The 26,372-nt window shown below is 39.0% G+C and overlaps 1 protein-coding gene across 3 annotated transcripts in view; it reads left to right on the top strand.

Annotated features, from left to right (window-relative positions):
* Nucleotides 1–1,870: 1,870 nt before the first annotated feature.
* The window catches only part of CDK17 (cyclin dependent kinase 17), a 96,324-nt gene continuing 71,822 nt past the window's right edge, over nt 1,871–26,372 (top strand). For 2 of the 3 annotated variants that reach the window (XM_074575552.1, XM_074575531.1), the window contains exon 1: nt 2,113–2,331. The gene's annotated coding sequence lies outside the window, so the exon portion shown is untranslated. Of the gene's footprint in view, nt 2,332–26,372 lie in introns of all 3 variants that reach the window. The other variant, XM_074575541.1, reaches the window with a different exon arrangement.

Here is a 26,372-nt window from a genome sequence, read left to right as displayed (position 1 = left end):
AGATAAAACAAAACACACATCATCTTGTTAGCATTCAAAGATCAGGAGAACTGGTAGGTCTAGCAAGAACTGGTAGGTCCTGAGCTTTAAAGGAGATCTGCAAGGGATATCTTTGCATTACCAGGAAGTTCAAAGCTTGAATGTTTGCTTTCTCTGTGTTATTAAAAATCCCACAGGTTTTGCAAAGGTAAGGTAGCTATCCTACATCTTGAAAACATTCAAAAAGACCTCAGTAATCATGTTTTGTCTCTATAAACAGCCGAGTTTGTTTCTGAGTCATATTTATTGCTTTTTATCCTAAACTGATTTCACCAGAAGTCTACATCAGCATGAGCAAAGTGAATTTGTGTGCGTGTAAGAAGTGGTTTCATGCTTGCACTCCTTTTTTAGGCAAGGGCAAGTGACTTCTGTTTACTGGGAAACATTACCGTCTGTGTTCTGGTTCGCTTGTGCTGCTTGGAAGGGTGCACCAGAGCTGGAAGCAGGGGAATTTTCAGCTGGCACCGCTCCTGCAAACACAGCTTGACCCTACTGTGGAGAAGGACTGGCCAGAATAAGCCGCATGTGGAGTTCCTCAAGATCAGGAGCTTGCTGCTGCTGCTGCAAATTAAAATACCCTCTGGTCTCCACCTGGGCACAGCGCAGACCTGCCTGCAGAACGATGGAGCTTTGGCCTTCCTCAGCGTATCCAGGAGCGTGGCAAAGCAAAGACTCGGAAGACCTTTGAGTTCCTCTTGAGAAGCCTGGGATGTGGCCTGGCAGAGGCCATCAGTAACCCTCATCTGCACGACGACAGGAGAAAAGGCCCTGTGGTCATGACACTGAACTTTCGCCAACCAAGTGAGAGAAAGCAAGCAGGCAGTGGGGATCTGTGATGGCCAAAAAGAAAAAAAAAAATAAAAAAATTTGCCAAATTCTGCCTTAAGTGTACCTATGACCTGGTTCTTGAAGTTCAAACCCACGTCACTAAAATCACTTAAGATTTGGCCTGCTTGTTCTATTTTGTTCTTTGTGTGGTGAAAATATGAAAACAGCAGCGCAGAGTAACTGGTTTGCAAGGCTAGTTTTTAGCTTTTAGGCCTCATTCCGTAGCAGAAATTTAGGGATGGAAAGGGCTGAAAAGTGAGGGGATGCAAACTGGATCACTCTGAGGGGAAAAAGATTCTAAGGGCAGGAAGGAAGCACCGCTGGGGCTGGCAGAGCCATTGCAAGGGAAGAGGGATGGCACAGGGACTGCAAATGCAGGAGACAAAGGAAAAAACATACCTCTAGAATAAATATGGAGAGGATGTTTTTGTAGCTATCGAGTTAGAAATCGATCTAAAACGCCACATGGCTTCCCTTGTTACTGACTTTTGAGCCGGGCAGGGGGTATCGGGGGGGATGCCTGCTGCCTCAGAGACGGGCTGCATCACCCCGCCAGACCAAGGGCAAACACTGCCAGGGGACGAGGCGAGCAAACGCCCCGTCGCACAGACCGCTCGGGGAAACCCCTCGGACAGCCAGCAGCGGGCCCAGCCGCGCGGCGGCCTCCCGGGCCTCGGCAGCCGCCGCCGGGGAGATCCGCTTCCTCCCGAGGGAGGCGGTGGCTGCGCAGGGCCGCTGAGGCGGGAGCAGCAGCGCCCCCTCGGCTCGGCTCGGCTCCGCCCGGCCGGGGGCTCCTTCTTGGGGCAGCCGGCCCGGGGAAGGGCTGAGGCGGGAGCCCCCCGTTCCGCCGCCACCCGGGGCATTCCCCGCGGCGCGGGCCCCGCGCTCCGCCCTCAGACCCCCCCGTCCCGCCGGGCCGCTCTGCTCCCCGCACCGCCACCGGCTAAGGCGCCGCTAGGTGTCGCCGGCGCCCGGGCCTCCCCCGCGGCCCCTCCTGCGCTGGGGCTGCCGGCGGGGCCGTCTCAGTGCGAGCCTCCGCGCTGCAAGCGGGCGGAGGCTTCAGCCCGCGGCGGAGACGCGCAGCCCGGCTCGGCTCCCCTTTTCCCCGCGCAACCCGGCCCGCCTGACGCGAGCCCACCCGCGCCGCTCTCCGCACCGCCAGCGGCCGGGCGGGCGGCTCCCGAGCTCGGCCTGCGGCCGCTCTCCGGCGGCGGCGGGGAGCCGCGGCAAGGCGAAGGCTGCGGCGGCGGCGGGGGGAGCAGCCATGTTGGAGCGGGGAATAAAGTGACTTTCCTCGGGGAGGGAGCGCGGCCGGCGGCCCGGCGGAGGCGGCGGCTCTCGGGGCAGCGAGGGAAAGGGGGGGGCTCGGCTCCCAGCGGCCGGATACCGCTCCTGGGCGGAGGAGGAGGGGAAGGAGAAGAGGGAGAGGAACCGCCCCGGACCCACGGAGCTCCGGCGCTGCTGGTGAGTTGTGGCTGCTCATTGTCTGCCGGCCCAGGGGTGCGGGGTTGGGGTTGGGGCCCGGCCCACGGGGACCGCAGGGGGCCTTCGGCGTGCGTGGGACGTCGCGGGGGCGATAAGGTGAAAGCGCGGCCCCGGAGGAGGGGGGAAGGTGATGGGGGGGGGGGGGCCGTGGGGGGAGCGCCCTGCCAGAGGGGCTGCTCGGGGAGCCCGCGGGGGCCGGCAGGGCCGCTCTGCGCCCCCGGGCAGGGCCGGGCCGGGCCGGGGAGGGCTGTGGGGGATTTCCGCTGCCCGTTGGCGGCTGGGAGCGGCTCGGCGGGGGCCGGGGAGGACTGAGCCCCTTCTGCGGGGGGAGCCGAGGGCAGGCGGGCCCGAGGGGTGAGCCGGGGTTGGTGGCCCGTGAGCGCCGCGGGGTTTGGGGGTGATCCTATGCTCGGAACCGTCCCTTCCCCGCCGCCTCCTCCCCTGCTTTCTCCTGACAGCTCTTCTCCCCGCAGCCTCCGCACGTATGACACATTCCCTCCTATTGCAGGTCTACCCCCACCCCCCGCACACCCGAAATACGTAGGTTTCTGTGCGTGGCATAAGAGTTTTTTTGTGCCCTGAGCTTTGAGTTTGCAGATGACAGGATACGTGAACATTTGCTGGCCCTGAACTTCTGTGAACTCCTCTTCTCCCTCCCCTTCCTCTCTCAGATATGTAATGGTTTGAGTCCAGTGAGAGCAAAATGGTTCTTCTCTCGCAAGGAGGGGGGAAGTTAGGTGGCATTAGGTATATTTTATATCTCATGGAAATCTACTACACCCACCGGTTCCAGGACTGTGCTCATAGGAGTGGATTAGCTGCTGCGTTAGAAGAATGCTGACCTTGATCCCCTTTGTCTCTCCTGCAACATTTTTGGTACCTGGCTGGAGTTGTTTTAAAGTCGTTGCTGTCTTTGGCAGTTTTCTAATGGTGGTTAGCAGTATTATGGGTGTTGTGAGGGCAACAGGGCCGAGGTGTATCGTAATCCAAACTAAATAATTTAAAAAGCATCTGTTTCCCTTTTTTTAAAAAAAAAAAAAAGGTGAATAATTTATATGTGTTTTTTTCTGTTTGTAATTTAACAGAAGATCAATAGCAACTTCTTTGTAGCTATTATGACATAGATAGCAGGAGAGGAAGCCTGGTTTGACATTCTTCCATTCCCCCAGCTCCCTCCTTTTTTAATTGTATTAATTGAACTGGAAACTAGATGGCAAAAGGTTAAATACTCGGAAGATGTAGGGCAGAAGGAAACACTTATTAAATTAGGCATAGTACCAAATTCAGGTTTGTTTTCTTATTAGAATTGGGTAAAAGTGAAGTAGGTGATCTGGTATTTTATGTGCTTAAGGTGTTAAAGAAGTTGCCATATTGCTTTGTTGTAGGAATTCTGTATCCTCATATGCAGCTCTTGTTATTTATACCGGCACTTCAGTAAGTGATGGGAGAGAGACTTGTTTTGAATAATTAACACAAAAGTAACAGATATGAAAACATGAAATCGTATGTTTGAAATGCATAGTGAAAAATTTCCTTAAAAATTATCTATACTTGAAAGAACAAACTGAATTTACTTCTCCAACATAGAGAAACCATTATAATGTTAACTTGGCATTGAAAGGGCCACTTAAATTTAAAAGATGAAAGCATCTTTTTTGATCGTGTTATTTAAATACTGCTTTGACAATAATGAGTCTGGCTTACAAAAATCTTTAGTAAGGATAACGCAGTGAAGTTCATACCTTGCATTTGCATGTTGTGTGGTATAGCCCTGTGTTTACCCAGGATGGAGCTCTACACAAATCAGTAGGTGGGGTCTGCCTACATCCATACCGAAGAGTTTGCAAATTGGAGCCTGCTGTCTGAAGCAAATTATAGTTTGAAAGTGGCGAGTCATTTATTTTAAGCTTGGCTAAGGATGTAGTGCATTAATTGATCTTTTTAATATGTAAAATACCACTAATGTGCAGTGAAATACTTCATTTAGAATTCCAAATATAATTAGATTGAGAATAACTGAAAACCAGAACAGGGCCGTGTTTTTCCCCTGGATGGCTCTGGCTTCAATTTCTGCCTGACGCAGCAGTGTGAAAATATGATACAGCTGATGACATGGGTGTTGAGATATTCTGTATGCCTATGTTATTGTTACAGTGTGGAGCTCTTAACAGTAAAACTCTGCAGAATTTTTTGAATGGCTTACTAACGTACAAAGTTTTCTAATTTCTTAAATGATTACTTGCTACTAGAAGAAAAAAATAAATGTTTCACTAGTCTTAATAAGTTTTGTTTCAGTACAGTATATTTGAGTAATTGCACCTAAAAAGTGCAGTCCGGAAAGACTTCGTTGGAGACTGATTCAGTGAACAGTCTGCATTAAAAGCTTTCTGTGAATTTGCTCTTTATTCTTTTTCGCATTTAAAGGAAGCTGCTGATATTTCACATAGTGATCAGCATTTATTTGTTGGTCAAGAAGGCTAATCAGCTGTTTTTTGAAAAGGCTTATATACTAGTTGTTTCCTTATTGAATATGTAATCTGGTGCAATGTGAAAATGGACAAGATCATGTCTAAAAATCAAGCTCAATAGTAATAGAGCTTTTCTAGTGTAAACTCACCTTTTGTAAATTCACTAAATGTTGCTTACAATTCTTAAGTTACGGGTATCTTGAGTTCTTAAGCTCCACGCTTCTTAATGCTTGCTTTTTTATTTTTACAGCAAGCTCTGAATATGTATCTACTAAGGCAGCTGTACACCACTGTAATCAGTGGCACTTCACGACTGGATATAAAACACTACTCCACAACTTTAGCTTGTAAAAATGCTTTTAAAATGCCAAATGTTTACTCAACAGTTATGCTTCACATCTAAAGAACAAACTAAACCCGTGTATTGCTTGGGATCATTTTCTTTTTTGCAATGCACGTAATTGTAGCAATGACTTTTTCCTTCTGAGTGTAAGAACTGAAATTTTTTTTTGTGCCTGTTCACATGCAGATGTAGAGACTATCTTACTTGAATGTTAGAGGTAAGAGCATTTTACATTTAAATATTTTCATTACTAGGCAGTAGTTTTAATTTACTGAACTTATTAAAAACCTTTTAGAAATAAAGATGTTTTAAAAAAAAAAAAACTTTACAATGTTTTCTTGACCTGCTTTGTATGCCTTTTGGGGCCTAGTAATGTTTTTCCCCATTAAGTGAGGAAGAACAGATGCTGCTTCCTCCAGAAATACTAGACTCCCAGAACTGCCCATTAATGATGTGGAATGCTTTCTTTTTCATGTGTATTTTGTGAAGAGTTGTGATGTACTTCTGACAGCTGTTTCACTGAAGAGCGAAAGTTAGTACTTGTTTATCCAAACGAGTAGTTATAATTCTGTATCTGATAAAAATCCATACACGCGTACTCTTAAGTGACCTGATGGATTGGCAATTCTTCTAGAGTTGTTGGTTTCCTGGACTCCTTTCAGCGGAGATGTCAACTCCAGCGTTCGGTAGAACTGGCTAAGGAGAACATCTACAGTGGTTTAAACCTTGAGCATTTAACCACTGATGTTGATAGTCACAAGGAGTAAAGAAAACTGGAACTTGAGCTAGTTTGCCAATTTAGAGCATAAGAACATTGAGGAAAAAAAAAAAAGGGGTTCTCTTTCAGTTCTGTGATCTTGTTGTATGGAAAACAATAACCTTATTGGATGCATAGTTGCATAGATCAGGTAATTTATACTGGGTCAGCTTTTGATACATCAGTCCTCAGGTGACAGGTGGTGATAGGGCTTTTGCCACTTCCTTGGAGATCATTATATCCTGTATCTGACTGTATTACAAAATACTATAGACAGACTGATACTGGAAATCACCGTTAACTCTGTGCTTTACTGGCATATTTGGGCTTTTGTGGTCTAGTGCCTGTTTTTAAAGGATTAGAAATTTATTTCAGTAGGGAGCATCAGGTTATCAGAGGTGTTACATATAAGCACAAATGACAGAGAAAAAAGAAATGTGAGTAGCATCATCAAAAAATGCAGCAGCAGAAGAAAAAACTGTAAAATCCTGTTTTATTTTTTCATGTGGTGGGGTAGAATTGGGCATAATGATTTTAAGAAAAGGGAAAATACCAACTTCATAACATTTTTTTAATAAACACTCCAAGGCTTCTGTGAATTTCATAACAATTTTCTGCTTGCTTACTGTGTTTTCAGGGTATTACAGAAGTAAGCCGAAGAACAGTTTTATCCTACATTTTGATTGTGACCTTTTTTCCCTTATTTTTTTTTTTTTAATCTTCTCTGGAACAACTAGTTGTGTGTATATTATGATGAACAAGGGTGCGTTATTATACCAGAACAAAGAAACGACATGTCTTTCATTTACACTCCTAGCTACAGTTCTTGCCTGTCTCTGTGTTTTAGGTTGGGCTTGCTAGGTATCTTGCATAAGTGAATGTTACTCTGTGCCCTCTAATCATATTTCATTTAATTATAATCTATACCTCATAATTGTACTCCTTTCTCTGACTGCTGCTGTTCTCGAGGCTTGGTAAGAGTTACACGATGGTCTCTGATTTTTAACATCTGCATTTTGTCAGCTTCACTAAGGATACTTGCGTGCTTTCAGTTTGTGTTAAAGTTGGCAGGATCATGACTTTCTCTTCTGTGCTCAGTGGGCATTTTGCAGGCACGCAGCTGTACCGATACCCTTATATCATAGTGAACTGCCATAACCTGCGTAGTCTTCTTTCCGGAATGTCTCTCCAGGTATTTCTGGCTTCCCACTCTTACCTTTCTGATACAGAAGTATCTTGATTTGTTTGCATTTTGTTCAGGTATGTGCAAGACATTTTTGTACAGCAATCATTAAAGGTGACATTTAACGAGGTTTACAATAATGGGTACTGATCGGTGTTCACTAAAATAAAGATCTTTGGGAAATATGGATCACTGAGAATTATCAAAGAATATTACTTATCAGCAAACCCATTGTCCTGTACATTGAGAGAAAACTGTTTGGGTTAAGAAGTTAACAGTGGCCTATAGGAGTAAAGAAGAGAGTTTACAAAAATATAAAGTTGAATTAAGTGGATATGATTGGTAAGGGAAGCTGAAGACTGTGATAAGGAATACCCATGCTTTCACGGACTACGAAAATAAGGCAGGGTGTGTTTTAGGAGGAAAATGAATTCTAACAAAGCTTGTTACAAACACTAAAGAAAATGCTAGCATTTGATGATCATCAGAAGAGGTTGACGTTCCTTAAATACTGCTATTCAGAAGTAAAACCAGATGATAGTCATATGTGATTGTCTGAAACGCTTCGTAAGAAAACTTGAGGGTGTTAAACAGCAGCCACTGGAGTTGTGCGGTAAAAAACTGTAAAAGTTGGTAGGGCGCATTCTTTTGATGTTTTTCGGTATGTCTCAGAATACTGAGAAATTCTGTAATTTTAGCACAACATAAGGTTTCTTTCAGTGGTTTTAAAAGTTAATAATATGCATAGTAATGGATATTGACTGAGCAGGAGTTCAAGTAGAGGAAATAATTGTTCAGATAATATTTATAGAAGGCTGATCTTGTGAAATTAACTTCTGGTTCTCTTGGTAAGATTAAAAACTTTGTGTGGTGTAATATTGATGTTGCAGACAGGCTTCTCTGAAACCTTTTGCTTGGCTGTTATGTGACATTTTGATGAAGGAACGAAAGTGATAGATCAAGTGTCTGCGTATGAAATGGTTTAAAACCTGGCGGATAATGTGAATCAAGTGGTTAACTATAAATAGTTGCTGTTATGTAACTGTGTGTGATGAGGGCTCCTCATCGTCAAAGTACGTTAATGAAGGAGCACTGGGAAACCTGCTCAGTGCCCACTGTTGGACATTGCCACCAGTGAAGTGAAAGCCAGTGAAAACTGCTGATGGTTTTTGTAGCTCGCAGAAATTGGGAAAACAATAGAGACTGCAGAACGGGTCATTAGCGCAGGGTGGATGCTTGGAAAAATGGCAGTTTCCTGATTGTTTGCTTGATGTGGCGTTTTATATCAGGCTTTAAAAGATTGAACACATTATGTTGACTTTTAAAATAAATTAATGACATTTTGTAATTGAAACAAATAAAATATAAGCAGCTATTAATATTGTCTTAGTTGGGGAATTTATTTTGTAAAAGCGTTGGAATAGTTTTTCACGTATAATACAGAACAGATATTAAGTGTTAATCCACATTCAGTATGTGGGTTTGGGGGAAAGCATTTATTTTTAAAATACATTAATAATATAATTAATAATTCATTAATAATATACAAGAGAAGGAGGATCAGTTCTGAAATGATAAATTGCATTTTGCTATATTTCCACCAGTTTTCTGTAAATCTTGAAGCAAAGTTGAATTTCTAAATATAGAATTCATAAACATTCTATGTAAGCCAGAAAGGTTGTGGTCATATATATGTTTAACTGGGGAAAATTAAAAGCCATTTTTTCAGTCTGTCCTCAGTTTATTGCCAGAGCAGCTTCTTCTGTTCTTTCTCTCTTCGTCAAGATCTGGTTGTCACAAACAGCAGTAGAGTATTTACACATGCAGGAGGCTTGCTTCCTTCTTAAGTACTATTCAGTATGAAAGCTCTGTCATAAATATCTTACTAAATTGTTTAAGCGTCTGCCTGTAAAACTTGAAACTATTTCATAATTTGCCTTACTTATGCTTGCTCTGGAAACTAAATATAAAACTTAAGTCTTCCTGCATGACTGTGGGAGACTAAACTTGGGCTGGTGCTGCCTGTGAATAACTTTGTTGCTCCACAAGCAGTTTAAACTGGCATGACTTTGGCACTGTTGCTTAAAGCTGTGGTTGTTTTCCCCTTCGGTGGCTGCTGCTCCCCACGCTCCTGCCTTTGCACCAGCAGGTGTTCTGTGACCGTTTTGGCTGTGCCAGGGAACCGATGGGGGCTAAAATAGGCGTTTGGGTTCAACTTTGCTTTTGTTTTCACACGTAAATAACAGTCTCTTTCTGCAGAATCAATGGAAAAGCAATAGCTTGTAATTATTTTTTTAAATATCCTGAGCAGATGGGAGGGGAAACTTCCTGTTGTACAGAGAGGAAAGGAGGTCCTCAACTGCTAAATATATCAGACATATATGCTGTAATGAAGTCTTTTAAAAGCGATGTGTAAAACAGCATCTCAGAAACTTATTTTGGTAGTGAATAAGAAGGGACAGTGGAGAAATTATTACTGATAAATCTTATAAAATATGTTCTTAATATTAAATATGGGTGCATCTTTGAAGTGGGAGTTATGAAAAGAAATAGGATTTTTGGTGTGGAAGTTCTTAGTGTTGGAGGAAAGAAATCTAAGGAAACTGAAAATAGTATTTTTTCTTGAAAATAATATTTAACAACTGAACTACATAAGCTGAAATTGATCTATGGTAGGAGTTCAAAAAATTTTGGATAGACAACAATAAAAGAAGAAAAACAGTTAATAACCATAGTGGTCATATTTTAAAGGGGTACAATAGGGGAGCTGTGCAGGGTCTTTTTTTCTTCCGCAGAAGTGATCACTTCAGGAGAGACAGGATGAGATCTTTGGTTTCATTGAAGCTACAGTTTGTATTTAAATCATTGAATTGAGTGTTCTTGAGAATAATGTCCTGTACAATACTCAGATAAAGCAATTTCAGAGGCAGTTCCAAAAGTTTAAGATTCTCCATATATTTCATTACCTTTGTCAGTATGATTCAGTATGTTATGGCAAAGAAGCAAAATATTTTCAAGCTTATGCTATTTACCTTCAGGATTAAACAAGATAAACAGCTTACAGTGTTCCCATTTGCACAAGTCACAGTATTTTTAAACCTGCTGCTTGTAATTCTGAGTTGTTTATCATGAAATGCAGTTAACCTAAATGTTTAATGGTGACTTGTTTCTGATATATCTCAGTATAATTCTCAAAAGCAAAATGTTTGATCCAGAAGCCCCCCAAAAAGGTTTAAAACGTATTTAGGCAAAAGAAGGCCTTTTGTTATTAACCATTCTCTTTTTTTTTTTTCTGGACAGCACAGAAGAAACAGCATAACGGTGTGTAGTAATTACTTTGCTCAGTGGGTATATGCTTTTCTTCTTGAATTGTACAATTTTAGTATTTTAAGAGCAATACTAAATAGAGTATGAGTTCTGAATATATCGATTTGGTATGCTTTGACAGTAAGCTTAGTTACTGCATTTTAAAATGCCTTTGGTTTTAGTTTGTGTATAAAATGTAAAGTGCTGAGTGTTGTTAACAAGGTGTTCTGAACCTGCTTCCTTTAAAATGGGCCTTTTTTTTTTTTTTCAGTGGTCTTACATAATAGTTTTGGTTTCCTGGTATTTGTGAATATTTCTGGTAGTGGAAGAGGTAGACATTAGTTGAAGGATTTAAGTCATAAGTTGTTTGTCATTGTTAAAAGTTATTTTGGGGATGAATGGATAGCCAGTGATGACTTGCATCAGTAGCTGTGTCTTAACAAAATACCTATGTTCTTTTTAATCATCTGTTTTCTAGGAGTGGGTAGATAAAACCTGGATTTTTTTTTTTCAGCAAATAATTTATTCATATCTAAAGTGCAAATTGTGCCAGGTTGACTGATTTGGGATTTACTTTTTAAAAAAAAAAAATTTTTTTTTTAATGCTCATCTCTATACCCAGTAGAGAGAAACAGTTTCAGAGGGTAATCCAAAGATCTTGATATAGAGCTGCCTCTTTTTCCACATTCCCTTTGGAGGGAGGCCATCACAGTCGTCGTTTTTGTATTGCAACATTAGATTTTGAGATGAATTAAGTGCTTGCTTCAGAATAATTTTTGCTGCATCAGTAAACTGAACGGGTTTCCACTACTATGTGGAAAGTACTGGGGGGAAGGAGGAGGGCAGGAATTACATGGTTGATGGTGAAGGAGGAAGAGAGGGTGGCTGGGGGATGGAGTCAAGCGTTTTCTTACTGGTGGTGGGAAACTGTTAATTGACCCCAGAACTGGTATGAAACTTTCTCCTAAGTGCCTCAGGTGCCTAAAGATGAATAATGTGAATTCCCCCCTGCAATTTATGCAATTAGGTCTTTAATATGTAAGAAAGAAAATGTGCAGATTTTTTTTTATTATTCACTTCTGCTTGCAGGTGCTTAGCATGAATTAAAATTCCAGTCACGTGAGCAGAAGTGATAGTATATTTTGATATTAAAATAGATTGCTAAACGATCCGTTTTCATTTTATGTCTCATGGCAGTTTCAGAAACGAGGGTTGCAAGGACAAATAAAAATGATCTGGTTTTTTTTGCATCGTGAGAACCTGGTTCTTCAAATATGTATGCTCCATGATAAAATAAGCCTAGTGAAGATTTGAGTGTAAACTACACCTGCAGTTGTTATTCATTATTGACTTTTTCATGACATTAAACTGCAGTTAGTTGTAAATTTACATCTTTACATGGTTGGATTGTCATATCTGCTCTTGGTAACTGAAATTGTATCTTAATTCAGAGTTTATTTTTGTTTTTGCTTGGAAAATAGGATGTGAAATCTGTTTTACTTGCACATAGAGAATGATTTCTGGGGGTTGGTTGACATTACTTGCCAAGTTTTATGCTAGTTTAGATGGCCTGTTGAAGATGTTGTCTTAGGATATAACTGCAACAGGTTTTGTGTAGTGACATTGGTCAGTTTTTGTGGAAAGTAGTGCATCGCTAGCTAAAGAAGTATGTAGGGATGGATTATGTCAATTTTTGATTGCTTAACTTGAGGCTTCTTTAAGATACTGATCTTCAAGGAGTGAATGCTGAGGATGTTTTGAAAATCATCCTTAACAGCGTTGGCCGCAGAGAGCTGTTAACAAAAATAATACCCCAACAGTGCCTGAAAACCTAGTGGTATAGATTCTGGTAAACATTTCTAAGAAACGACTGGAGGAGAAGCAAAGACAGTTTATCTGTAAAATATTAGTAAGCCAGCTTTATACTAACACAGTATTCTATGTCTAAGCGGTATCTTGCTCTCGGTCTTTTTATACCAACGTAAAGGAATCTATCCTGGACTATTTAACCTGCTTTAACGCTTTACTCATTCTAGGTGATTGCTCTGCTGCCTTTTCCAGTATTAAGTCAGGTGGAACTAACACATGCGTCACCTCACTGCTTCCAGATCGGCCTGAAACAAAGACTTTGAAAGCAGTCCTGTTGACTGTCTTCTACAGGGAACATTCTCACTTAACTACATTGGGTATACAGAGCTTTCAGTAGTAGACTATTTAAAAAACAAAAACAAAGGTCTTTGTCACTTAAGGAGGAAGAAACCCCTCAAACCTCTGATAAAGCACAGGAAGCAAAATTGTTGACGGAGAAAATTCCTTTTCTGTATAGTCACTTTTATGAGAAGAGCCACACCCCAAAGGTAATGTATTTAACTGTTAGTGGATCCCAGTGACATAATAGAATTTTTTTTCCCCTTGTATTCAGAGGTTTAAAAGAGATAAAGAAAATTAAGTGGGTTACCACATTGTTTGTGTTATGTTCCAATTTATAAATATTTGCCTCTTCATTACTGTAAGAGGCTTCAGAAAAATAACATGTTCTGTTTTGTGCAAAAGTGAGAGACATCTCTGATGGCTCTTTGATCTCTTAACTCCTGACAAAGCTCCTTCCACAGTGTGTACAAGCCTTCCTTTTTCTGCTAGGTAGTAATATTCCAGTTGGATTGAGTTATGGTGGCTCTTTGTCATAAAAAGCAGGAAGCTTTTTGATTAAACAGTCTGAAATACAGAGGAGTGTAGAGGTGAACTTTTATTTTTAGTAATGTCCCTTTCCTCCTCCTCGGATGAGTGGCTTTGCTGTATTTTTGAACGAAACCTTAGGGTTAGCAGTGGTTTTGTTGGGTTGCAAAGGGAATGAATTCAGGAGTAGGAGGTGAGGGCAGGAGTGCCTAGCTAGGACCAAGGGAGAGCTTTACAGGTAGGGCATGACGTTCTGGCAGGCTGCATCCAGAATTGGGTATTACTGGAGTGTGTTCTCGTGAAATATTGTGAATCTGGTGGGTTTTTTGTTTGGTTTTTAAGCCAGAGGAAGGCCCAGGGGTTGTCTTAGGGCTTTGCCGTCTGTGCTGTCAACAGTATTTTGATCTAAAAAGTCAGACATCTGTGTTTACATAGTGAGGCACAGCGTATGTAAAAGTGCTCTTAGATCCCTGTACTGCAGGTTTTCTTTGAGAGATGCTGCGTACAGTGTTATTCATGATACATACTGATTATGTGTTCTAAGGATAATTAAATGTTTTGAACTTCATTAGGCCATAGAGGTGTATCCAGGTATCCTTTTTTATTTTTAAGTTCCCGTCATGAAACACTGTAGATTGAATAATACAATGTAGAAAAGCAAGAGGTGATTACTGCATGGTGCCGTTCATTGCTCTCAAACACACGCTCTGCAGCATCAAAAGTTTTATGACAAGAGGAGATTGAATTGAAGCTAAGAAATGTTTTGGGTGTCCCAACAGCATTGTCTTGAAGTGATATTAGTTTAAACTTTTCCGCGGTTTTGACACCATTTTTCATTGACCAGCCCTTCAGTAGAACACACTTCACTTCTGCGCATCCGTATCCATGATGCTGTGAAATGCCTTTTTTTTTTTTTTTTTAATACCTTGAAGCTTTAAGTGTATGAAACTTAAATACTGGGAATTCCATTAATAAGGTTTAAACTTCCTAAAGACAAAAAGCAGCTTTTTTCCTTAATTTCCAGTATAGGTTTGTTATCTTTTTTGTCCATCAATATTTTGGAATGTGCTGTGTTTCCTAAAAACTGGCAGTAGAGAACATCTCAAGAGGCATGCTATGATGCTGTGTTGTTATTGTTGGACGTTTTAGTGCGCTTAAATCTTTGCAGCTTATCTGTTTTTTGTCCTTGTCTTCTTTAGTTAGTTGAACGGTACTAGAAATTATTAATATTTGAATTTTAGATTTTTCTTTTACATTGAATTTTGGATAGGTTTTTTTAAGGGCCCTTAGAATAATTTTCATCTGCCTTGCTCATCAGATGGCAAAGCTGATGTTTTTGGTGTTACTTCAAGCATCCAAGATCACTGAGTGGCAAAGTGGCAAAGTTAGTCATAGGATCTATTCTCAGCCCAGGTTTTCCTTGCTCTTTTCTGTCTTCCCTACATCTACATATGTGGTGCAGAAATTTTATTTACTCAAATAATTCCAGGAGATTAGCTGTAAGAATTTGTATTGCTGTAATAAGGATTGAAACTTGTAGCTTCTGATCTGTAACTTTGTTGGCTTAATTTTTTTGCTTGATTTATTTTAAATGGATACGGATGTTTCAGTATGCAATAACACAGTATTTTTCTAGAGTATAACACAATGTATAATAAGAGCTTTAATTTTTTTTATAGATCCTGTTTGGAACTTTGCTGGTGCATATGCTTTTAATAGTATTTAATAGTATTTTAATACTATGAAGGCTGGAGTCTTCATCTGAAAATTATTCATTGTAAAGTTTAAAATTGATTATGTGTATTTCTTCCACCTTATGTAATTTCCTAGAATGGGGAAGGTATGTTTGAAAACAATAGAATGATTTAATTCTGTATAATTTTGAGACACTACTTAGAGACAGCCTATGTATTATATTGAAGCTTTTTTTAAATGTTGATTTTTTTTTTAAAGTGATATGCAGTCTAAATTCAGACAAATAAAAAGAAAAATCATGATCTATATTAAATGTTAATTAAATTCATAGAAAGTAGAAAGGTAACTGATGGATAGAAGGACATTATGACCTTGTAGAAAACAGAAGGTATTTAGGATTATAATAAGCATTAGTAGGCTTTCTGTACCATAGGCCCTTGTATATTTTGTTTAAGAGATCTGGAAGTAACTTTCATAAATGTGACCTGTTTTTAGATTTAGTTTGTCTTTTGGACTATTGGAAATCCTGCTTATGATGTATTTGGAACTTTTTACTTGAAAGATGCAACACAGGTTTCAGGTATTTCTTTAGTGAAACATTCACATGTATTGAGAGGAGGAGATAAAATTGCAGTTTTATGGCGGGGTGAAATTTGTATACAGCAAATGAGATGTAAAGAAATGCAACCACATGTTCTTCACACATGCAGGAGCATGTTCTGTAAGCAATTTCTGCAGTTATCTTTGTTGCACACTGCATGAGTAGCTATTGTACGTTGGGCATGTTATAAATGCATGTCTGGCATATCAGAATATGATTTTACTACATAAATCATAAATACTTTATTCAGTATTTTCACTGCTCATTACACAGAATTGTCTAGCAGCACTTGAGAGAGTAAATGAATTCTCTTAAGACCTAAATGCTGTCATCAGCAATATCTATGTGTTTGCATTCTCGACTGCATGGGCTGTACGTGGACCACTTTTTGAAATAATCCACTGTGTGAATAAAGAATATTCAAGCCTCTGTCATGCTAAAGTAGAAGTTTAATACAAGCACTAAATCAATTAAAAATACTGGTATTTTTTGATAGTGAAACTGTCTCAAATGTATACATCCTGTCTCAAAACGGCAGTATTAATCATTTAGTAGGGTTAAAAGAGAAAGTGTCTTTTCAACAGCTCTTTGTAATTATATAAAGTTAATTATTTATTTTAAAGGGGGAAGTGAATTTTCTTTGTATTGAAATGGTGTACAGTGCTAAAGTGAAGCTGATCTGTAGCATGTGATGTGCTGTTTATCAACACGATGCACTGTAATTTAGGATCATTTCATGAAAATAGCAATAGCTTCAAGGTGTTTTTATTTATCCAACCAGATCAACATAAATGATTTGAATTAAAAACGAAGTTTGAGGCTTTTTTACAAAAGGTTGTGCCTCTCGGAGTACAGGGAGCTGGGAGTGGCGTTCCTGCCCTGGGGTGTGTAAGGCCGACAGGGGCCAGGGCATGGCCGGGACTGGGCTCTTTGTAGCCTGGCTGTGTCAGGGAGAGTGACGTCGCCACCATCACTCCCCTTCTGGTGGGTCTAGCAGGTGCATTCTTTAATGATAAAACCAGCTTGCTACCTCAAAGCTCAGAAAAGCATCTTAAATTTCTGCATTAATCCTCTTCTTTCTAAAAGCAGTATTTGTGTTCCCATTCCTCTCTCTGTTTCTCCCCTAACTTGGACATTTGGTCGTCTTAGTCAGCAGACTTAAACTCTAATAAAACGTGATTTTGGTGCCAAGACAAAGGTTTCTGTCTCTAGGGAAGAGATTAGGTTGGGTATGTTGTGAGCTACAGAGGAATAAGCATTTATTTGCAGGGTGAATTTTTCACCTGTTCGTGCCATATCTGTTTTAAGGATAAAAAGAAGTTGTTGAAGAGTAAAAAAGCTTTGAAGTGAATACGTATTTACTGTCACCTCCAAAAGTCATGACTGACTAGGTTGTATACCAGTATAGACAGGATCCTTTTGTGGTAAGATAAATATATAAAGTCAGGATGAATTTGTGTGTCTTCAGTACCAAGCTGTTCTGAAGCTGAACCAGCTTGAGTGAATTCTTTGTTTCCCCTGTTGCACTGTACACAAGGTTGAAAATAATGGTAGACTTTGGAAAGAGTAAACTGGAAATGGCCATGCGTGACACTTAGCTCCACTTGCTTTAGCCTTGTCCCCACATTGCATTTTCACTGCGACGTGGTGGTTGTGGTGGTCGTGAGGCTGGAGTAGAAATCGCCTGGTGCTCCAGGGCAGCATTCCTGCTCTCCAGACTTCACCGAAGGAGGTTCCCACAATGGGACTGCAAACAGGGTTGTAAAGACATAGGGATTTTCTCTTTGGGTGGTAGCCTCATTTAGTGCCATTTAGAGGAGTTCATGATTAGTCATCTCTGTGTCTTACGTCAGTGATTTGTTGTGAAGTTATCTGCTGTATGTGCTCGTTGACCTAAACATTAATGTGTTGAACTGCTGTTTGTCAAACGTGTATATTCCACAAAATTGCATGGTTTTAATTTGTCCTCCAAGATGCTCTGCAAAGTACATGTGGTCTTTCAGTTGACTTGGTGACGAAATTAGGTAATTCTCACAGAGGATACTTTGACACTGGTCATAAATTAGGTGATCACATAAAACCTGTTTGTTACAAGCCTAATTAATAAGAAACATTTATTCTACACTTACCCCTTCATATCCTCATCGTGTTTTACTAAATGTCAGTTAGGACAATAACATAATGAAAACATGTTGAACAATTTCTCAAGTACCATAATAAATTGTGAAACAAATGATGTCAATCCTGTAAGTCATAATAAAACAAGCTTTTTGAGCTTATTGGGCTGTTTTAAGGAAATACATTCAGTAAGAATTTTTGCTTGTGGTTTGCAAAACGTGAACTGCAGTAGAAGTGAAGTTCCGGAAGAAGTTTGTTGAGTAGTAGATAGAACAATACTGTTCTGATAGTAGCAGAAAGACTTTGATTCTTACTCTTGCTTTTATTTTATTGTGAAGACTGAGTGTTTGAGTACGAGGGGTTCAGCCATGGTACTTCTAACTGGATTTCGTTTTGCTATGCCTAGGAATGGAAAGCTTAGCAAGGCTTTTCACTGGTATGAAAGGCAGTATCTGTGTCTTGATTCTTCACCTGCCCTTTTTTTTTGGTGTTGTTTGCTCTGTGTTACTGTGAAAACAATATAATCTGTATTTTAAAGAGAAGATACAAGATGTAGAATATGTTTCACGTGTTCAGAAATAATCAGATTTGGCTTAAAAAGCATACTTGGCCTGTTTATCAATTGCATTGGAATACCCACATGTATGTAGCTTAGTTTTAGTCTTTAGATTCCAGTTTGGTTTTTCTCCTCAAAGCAGTGTTCCTTCTACCAAATAAAAGAGTTTAGCCCGACTTACTGTATTTTGATATTTTAAATCACGATGCTGGGATACACATGAGCCTTCAAAAGGTTTATTTTCTTTATGTTGAAATTTCTAATCAACTAAAAGTCTCTTCTGTTTGGCTTTCTTATTTGTCTCTTACGCTGTCATGTTTGGTAAGCAAGAGCTAACCTTCTCTGGAAAGAAGCAGGATACCTGGTTTATGTTACTGTTGTAATAGATTTGTGCAACATGCAGAGAGTAGGTGTAGCAAGAATATGCTTTAAAAGTATTGGTCTCAACCTTTCTTTGCTTTTTAAATCAGATTAGGATGTTTACCATGCAAATTTAATGATAGATATATACTTGAAAACCAAATAAATTTTAATTTTATTAACCCTGTTGATAGGAGATTGTTTAATGGGATGATAGAGATTTTTGCTGTGGAGTCTTGTTAGAGTGAGCAAGAAATGTGGAAGATGTATGTGGGAATAAGGACAGCTCATATAGAGCAGTCAGTGTCATCCCTAGGGCATCCCGACTGCGTGTGAGTCTCTGACATTCAGCAGGTGAACTCTGCATTTTGTTCCCTCTGATGTCTGATATGGGACAAGTAGTAAATTTCATGCTAACTTTAAAATCTTTCGAATTTGATACTTAGAGCTTTTTCTAGCGGGTTGTCAGGTAGTTGTGTGTTTAGTTATTCATCTCAGAAGTTAACCGTGCAAATGTGTTCGTTTGTTCTCTGTTGAAGGGAGAAGCTGCTCTTCAGGCATCCCTTTATCGGGTGCAGTATAAATGTATCAGCGTGAGTCCTGTTCTCTACACGAGGCTAAGATGTCGTATGTGTGTAGGAATGGAAGCTGCACATAGTTAGTTATGTTTGCATGTTCAGTTTTTTTGATTTTATTTTTTTTTTTTAATAGTCTTTAACACTTTGTAAAGTTCTTCAAGCTTATTCCAGGTAGGGATTTGGGAAGGTGGTTGATCTGTACCTACAGAATTTATGTTGCACGTGGGAAGCATATGATTAAGAAGCCGGTTAGAGTTGATGGAAGCATGTCATGGGGAATTAGGTGTTGGGAAAAGAGGTACCTCCATGCTTGGTTTCTTTTGGGTTTGCCTTGGTAATGTTTGAATGCCTTTGCTTTTTTGCTGTCAAAATGTCATTATTTGGATCTTTCCCAATGTTTTTATTCAAGTGATAGGAAACAGAAGGGAAGGAACTAATTGGCATGAGTCTGGAAAACATGCTCTGAATACACGTACGAGACTTTATGCTTTCTTACACAGATTTCCAGCATGTGAGATACATGGCGCCAGAAGCATCATTCTGGGAATGTAGCTAGAGCTCTTGGGGAGTCCAAAATGTATTTTCATCCTTATTGCCACTGAAGGAAAGTGTGGGTATTTCTCTCCTTATTCAGATTCTCTTAAATTCTTGCTTTATAATGAAGAGCTCTTCTTGATAGTTCATTAGTAATTGCTACCTCCTACCATCTCTTTTGTCAGCGGGGGGTAGGGTTTCCTCCTACATCCAGGAGAAAAAAAAAAAAAAGAGAGAAAATTAGATAGTGATAGAGGCTAAAATTAAAAGAAATTTGAGAAGAAATACACCAGGTTAATCTCAAATTCTGTAAGACAGCAATTCTTTCTTTAGATTTTAGGTGAAAAAAGTCATTCTTTCCTTGATAGTGGTATCTTTAGGGGGGCGAGGCAACACCGATGTTGCTGGGCAGAGAGTATTTCCACACAGGTCATCTCCTTGTACTTGGACTAGCTGCCATGTATTGATGTTACACATTTGACTACGGCATTTCTAAGTGGAAAGCTGCCTGCAATTCAGAATCAGTTGCACTTGATACCCTGGTTGCCTGACAGCAAGGGGTCAAGGCACTTCTAAAACTTTGTGAAAACTTAAACTGTGAAAGCTTGTAATCCTCTTTGTGCTTCGGCATATTGCAAGGACAGTATAGGCAGTAACACTTCAAACAAAAACACGAGAGGAAATAGTTTGTCACAACTCTAATGTGGTGGCTTGCATATCTTTTTCATTATCTCGGCTTCTGTCTGTGTTGCAGTCGCAGCAGCGGCGATACCTGAGCTGGCTGTAAAGTAGTTGGTTTGCATCCTGCTACCAACAGCAGCAGTTTGTTAGAATTAGTTGCAAAAAATGTTATAAAGCTTTCTATGAAGTCTTCCAGTCACCTCCCTCTGTGGTTTGAATTTTTTTATTCCCTGCACATTAAAAACCTTTCCCTTTCACTTTTCCACATTCCATTTGACTTCAAAATTCGTTGACTGGAGTAAATGTTTTTTCAACAGTTAAACTGTTTCTTGGTCTGTGATTGCAAGTGATCAGTGAATGTTTATTTCCCCCTTGCCCCAAGAATTTGATACACAATTTGAAAATACGATCTAAATACACACAATAAAAATAGTCTGTGTCGTGCTGAAGTGAGATGCTTGCTGAGGCTGTGCGAAGCAGGAGCTTGTTTGGAAACTGTGTTTTGTTGGATTGTCATCACCTGTTGTCATGTTACGAGTTTTCAAAACTGAAGTAAAAGTATACCACAGTCAGTACTGAAATATGCAATAACAAAATGTTTTATGGGAAACAATATTTGACAATCCTTGTAATATTCCTTTCCCTCCACTGTAGCCATGCTAGCAGTTTTTCTTTCTTGTGCAGGTAGACAGCTTATAACTTCCTTGTGTGTTCAGAGAAGTGTATGAGCTTAAGTGGTCACGATCTCTGAATCATCAGTAAGAGTTATGTTATAAAACAGGTTGTGTGGCATTACTGACACTTTATTCTACCGAACTAAAAAATTGCTTGCAACTTCTTGCCTTTAGACCAAGCCTTCTTTTTTTTTTTTTTCCTCCCGCAACTGGAAAGTCAGACAACTGGTTTTCAGGAAGTCCCTTTTCCCTTTTTTCTTCTTTAGTAGCTTGATTATTTTGCCTGTTCCCTAGACAAAAGGTGTCCACAAGGATGATTACCGTTAGCATTAATTGACTTTCATATTGTCAGTCTAGTGGCAAGACTGAGATATAAGTTCATGTGGAAAAGACAAATAATACCTACCAAAATAGAGAGGGAAGAAAAGTCATGTATTTTTAAGTGTGAAGACTATGAAGTTTGTTTGTTTAGATTCAGACCACTACTAAGATTTTTAAGGTTAAGGTGTAACATTAATACATTTGTGTTGATTCTGCAGACTAGTGCTGTAGATAAGTGTTGACTCTTGGGGATCGGTACTTGGGGTGAATATTTTTATGGTTGATAAAGAAATTGAGACAATATTTCAGATTTGCCATTGATGTGCGAATTACAGAGTTTAGCCAGAAAAGCTAGAGCAAATGTGATCTTTATTTTTCACAGGACTTGATTGTGTATATCTTTCCTGTGATACCTGTTCATTTCTTCAGCTTTTCTTCAACATAGCTTTCTTGACTCAAGTTTGGGAGCTTCAGAAAAACGATATGATTTCTTACATATCCTGAAAAGGATAAGATTTCCTACTTAATTCACTCAGCATCTCTCAACATTACATATAGATCTGGGAAATTATTTAAATTTTTTGGCAATTTCTCATTGTAAACGTGCAAGGTTGGGTATTTTCATTTCTAATAAAAATTGTAGCCAATGTTTAAACAAAATTGTGTCTGGCTTGAAAGTGGAAATTTTAAAAATCAATGCTAGAAGAGGGGGAAAAATAGTACTAAAAGTATCACAATTTCAGCCTTATAATAGGTCATTTCTGATGCTTTCAGTAGAAGCCTCAGTCACAAATTATGATTTTGTTCTTTACATTTCAAATCTTCATTGTAGCTTTGCTTATTTGGCTGCGTGCATCTCTATATTCAGAAAGGTTATCTTGCAAGAGAACTCCAGTCTTGCGTATCTATGCAATCAGGAATGTGACACACAAGGAAGAGTAAACTGAAGAGCAGAGATGCATATTAAAGTACACTTATATAAGGAGAATATTTTTAAACTATGCTGGCTTAGTGTGGATTTTGTAAAGGCACTCGTGGTCTTGTAAACACATGTAGTTAAAAAACAAGACAGTCTTATCTTAAGCATGAGACTTTCGATTCTGTAGAGATCGTGGAGGGTTGAGAGACTAAATCCATTGTCAATGCTCTTTCTTATTTTGTCTGAAAGGTTTGCGGGGTTATTTACTGGGTTTTTTTGTTATTGTTTTTACTTCAGAGCCAGATTCAACTTGCATGCAGTTTGCAGGAGCTTTCACATTTTCTTTTTTTAATGCTTTTATAAAAAAAAAAGGAAAGAAAAAAAAAGAGAAAGCTAAACACACACACACAAAAAAAATGTGCTACCTCTGAGGCATACTCAGGATTCTGAACATGCTTTTCTGAGCGGTGCCCATCATAATGGAATCTGGATCAGACCAGAAGCAACTGTAAAATGCGTTTACTTCCGTCCATTGTTAGAATAGCAAGATGTGAACTTCTAAATATGGCTTTGGTATTTGATTATACTGTTACATAAGATAAAATAATCATAGATTAGATAATGGGGAAAAAGATGGAAAAATGGATTCTAAAACCATGTTATGCTTTGATGTCAGGATTTTAGTTGAATTTGTAACAAGATAAACTGTCCTGAAAATTGTCAGGAAAAATGAGTGTGTTTCCGTAGTATTGACTTACTGACCAATTTATACCATTCCTTGTTTGATTTTGATGCTTAACTATTCTGAACATGTTTCATGTTTCAACTTCTCATCCTAGCATTGAATCCAAATTAGTCTACTGCATGACGTAAATGATCCCTACAGAGAACTGAAGATCACTATGTACATTTGTCCAGAGCAAATCCTTCTTTGGAGATTAGTACATAGGTATATTTACATTATTTTCTTTTCTGAAGTACTGTTTTTGATTACGTACTTTTCAAAAATAGCCGTGCAAATACAGTGAAAGAACTTCAAGTTTTTTCATTTTAATATTTTTCTTGCTAAATTTATCCATTTGGGGCAAAGTGGTGAGACTGTCCACCTTCAGGGATGAAAGCATCAAGTAGCTGGTTAATGAAAGTGTCTGTATCACTATGTATTTTTTTCATTCTCCTAGATATCTATTGTTTAGCCATACCTGCTCTCACGTATAGTCAAACACAGCACATATTTAAAATAACTGTATTTTCAGTAACAATACATTTATTCCCAAGAAGTCCTGTTTTGTCTCTTGCTGTTCACTGAAGTTAAAATAGTTTAAAAAAATTAAGCATTGAGAAAATGAACAGAAAAATCAACACTGATCACCATATAGCCTTTAACTGTAGTGTGTTGCCTTTTCATAGTAAAGAATAATCTTTTTTGCTCCCAAGAAGTCAATTCTGTCAGTAATACTTAGGCTGAAAGACTGTCTTATTGTTACAGCTGTTAGTGTATTTCTCTTATTTTAAGGACTTAAAAAAAACGTTGCAGGTTAGTGGTTTATTTTATTGGAAATTTTAGTTGTAATTGCTTCAGAATTGGTTATGAATATGCATTGTGACAACTCTGAATTATGTAAAATATCAAACCTTCCTGTCAAATTGGCTGAGTCACATATTTCTCTCAACTTTTCTTTTTTTTTTTTTTAAGCTATTTCAAATTTAAGAAACTGCTATGCAGAGTACAAGATAATTAGAAATAATAGCACACTTCAGTATTTTTACTTGAATAGTTTCAGCTGCATGAAATTTAAATTGGCCATGTAGGCTAAGGGGCTGAACACAGATGGCAGAGTAATGGCTGGCTAGTGATCTGCTTCACAGTTGAAAGGACTACCCTGATTTTATGGGCAAGGAAATACACTTCTAAAAACATAGACAAGAACAATTCAATTTTTTTTTTTTTTTTTCAGAGCAGTGGGATACAGGATATTAAAACTGAATTCATAAATTTAAGTGGTTTGCCTTTGTTTTAAGATACATCTGATTTAATAAAATAGTACTTTTTTTTTGCTGCACACATCAAAAATGTTAGCTAGACTGTAAGTAAGAAGTTTGTGTATTGCTCTTATTCTGTGTAAGAGTTGTCATTCTTTTTCATGCTAGCATCCTCACATAAATCATGGCATGTGTCTTTTGCTGTTTCTGAAAAGGAAATAATTTGTTGTTGGTTTACCTGCAGGGGATGAGTTACAATTAATTCTGTTAAAAAGCCATTTTGAATATTATATTATTTCTGAATAAAATAAGATTTCTCTTTGGGTATTGGGGACTCTTGATAAATTTGGACTTAGACTTTATTTTTTTACTTCAGTTTGTCATGCCTGACTTCTTGTTCCATTATACTTTTGGTCTTTCCACCTTCTTTGAGGATGAGATAAGTGAAGAGAGTATGAAAATAGAGCTTGCATAGTGTATTTGTGTGTCTGAAGAATTAGACCAATTCCTGTGGTATCAATAGGCATCATTCCTTTGACTAAACGTTCAGATGATTTTCAGATAGTCACACTACGCTGTGTTAAGGCCTCCTGTGTACAGTAAAGAAAACCACAGATCTCTGAAGCTCTGGAGATCTTGTGTCTCATTCCCTTTAAAGATTAAAACCTGCTATAGGCTTTTAAGGGTTCACTAACTGGATGTTGCAGATCATTAGTGTAATTTGTGATAGAGCAAAAGTGATGATAAATTTTCAACCTTCCTTGCATTATTTTTGTAAGAAAACTTCACAATACACGCTAGCCCAAACTTTGTCCTTTACTTTTGCAGGTCCTTCTTAGGAGTCATTTCTGAAGGGACAACTAGACACTTTATAGGTATCTGGTTAATTTTGCTAAGTAAAAAGGAATAATCATGGCATTGGGTAAAGAGGAGAATGGTAACTTGACTGATATTCTTGCTTCTATGAAGACAAAACCTTACTTTCAGGGTGGTCCTGTGGAATAGTAGGTGTGGTTCTTAAACTTGTCTTTCTTGAAAACGCTTGAGAACTGGGAAAGCGAAGGTTTGGAAAACAAAAATTTTGTATTTTACTATCAAATTCCCTGAGCTGATGGAAATTCTGGAAAACTTCCAATCGCAAATGAAATTTAAAGCAAGCCTTTTAGTCTCTGAGGTGTCTTACATTGGCATAATGGTTCTCCTGGAAGTTGGTGGGAGTTTTAACATCTTCAGTGGGAGAGTAATTCGGTCAATGGTAGAAATAAAAATAAAATAAATTAAAAAAATTACTAAATCGAGTAATGGTGGAAAAGGTTTCTTTAAACAAAATACAAAGTAAGAATATTAACCTCTAATTGGACTTCTTGAAAATACCTCTTCCTTTGATGCCTGGAATAAGATTGTTTAGGAGGCTGTAGGGTTTTTTGGTTGCTGTTTTGCTCTGGAAACCTGCCTGTACTGCTAGTTTTATGTGGGCTCCTGTACCTCAGATCACAGCTTCACCTCTAGCAATAGCGGATTTGTTCATTACTTGCACTTCGGGATCACCCATCAGTACAAACTTGATCCAGATCAAGCATAAGCAAATAATAACACTTTTGTTGACTTGATCAGAACATACAACAATGCTGCTTTTCAGCTTTGTGGTGGCTGTGGTAGGACAGCTGATCCTCTGTTCAGCGTAGGTTTGGAACGGAATTGCACTTACAAAGTGTTTTGAGCGGATTCCTACAGACAAGCCGGAGAGCTCTGGTGCTTTGCATTGTGTGAATGTATGAGTTCTTGATCTAGGAATTAGGCAGCCTGATACCCAGTTTACTGTCTTGAGATGTAGGTCTGGTCTCTGTCATCGTTTTCCATTTTTATTGGTGGGAGAACTTGTTGCATACAGCTTGCTCCAGTCCTTTCTCTTCTTTTCTTTTCAGTACCTTGTGAGTGTCCTCTCTTCTTCAGTTTCTCCTCTCGTCACTTCATAGTTTCCATCTGTCTGTCTGTCATTCCCCATCGCAGTTCCTTGCTCAAGCTTCATTCTTCAGTGGCTCTAGTTGCTTTATCATGGAAATATCAATGTATTTTTAGCCTTAAAATTTTGTTGGTTGTACCTTTTTAAATTGTAGACTCCGGAGTAACTTCCCTAACAAGAACAGGCTTATATGTACTACTTCTGACATGTAATTTTCCGAAGTCTTTTTTAGTAGACGTTTAAATATTGGTAGGATACTAGCAATGAAAATAACTGATACTTTTTTTTTTCCCTAGGACTGCAT

The sequence above is a fragment of the Larus michahellis genome, chromosome 1 (assembly GCF_964199755.1).
Source record: "Larus michahellis chromosome 1, bLarMic1.1, whole genome shotgun sequence".
Taxonomy (NCBI): domain Eukaryota; kingdom Metazoa; phylum Chordata; class Aves; order Charadriiformes; family Laridae; genus Larus; species Larus michahellis.
This window is presented reverse-complemented; position numbering and strand designations above follow the sequence as displayed.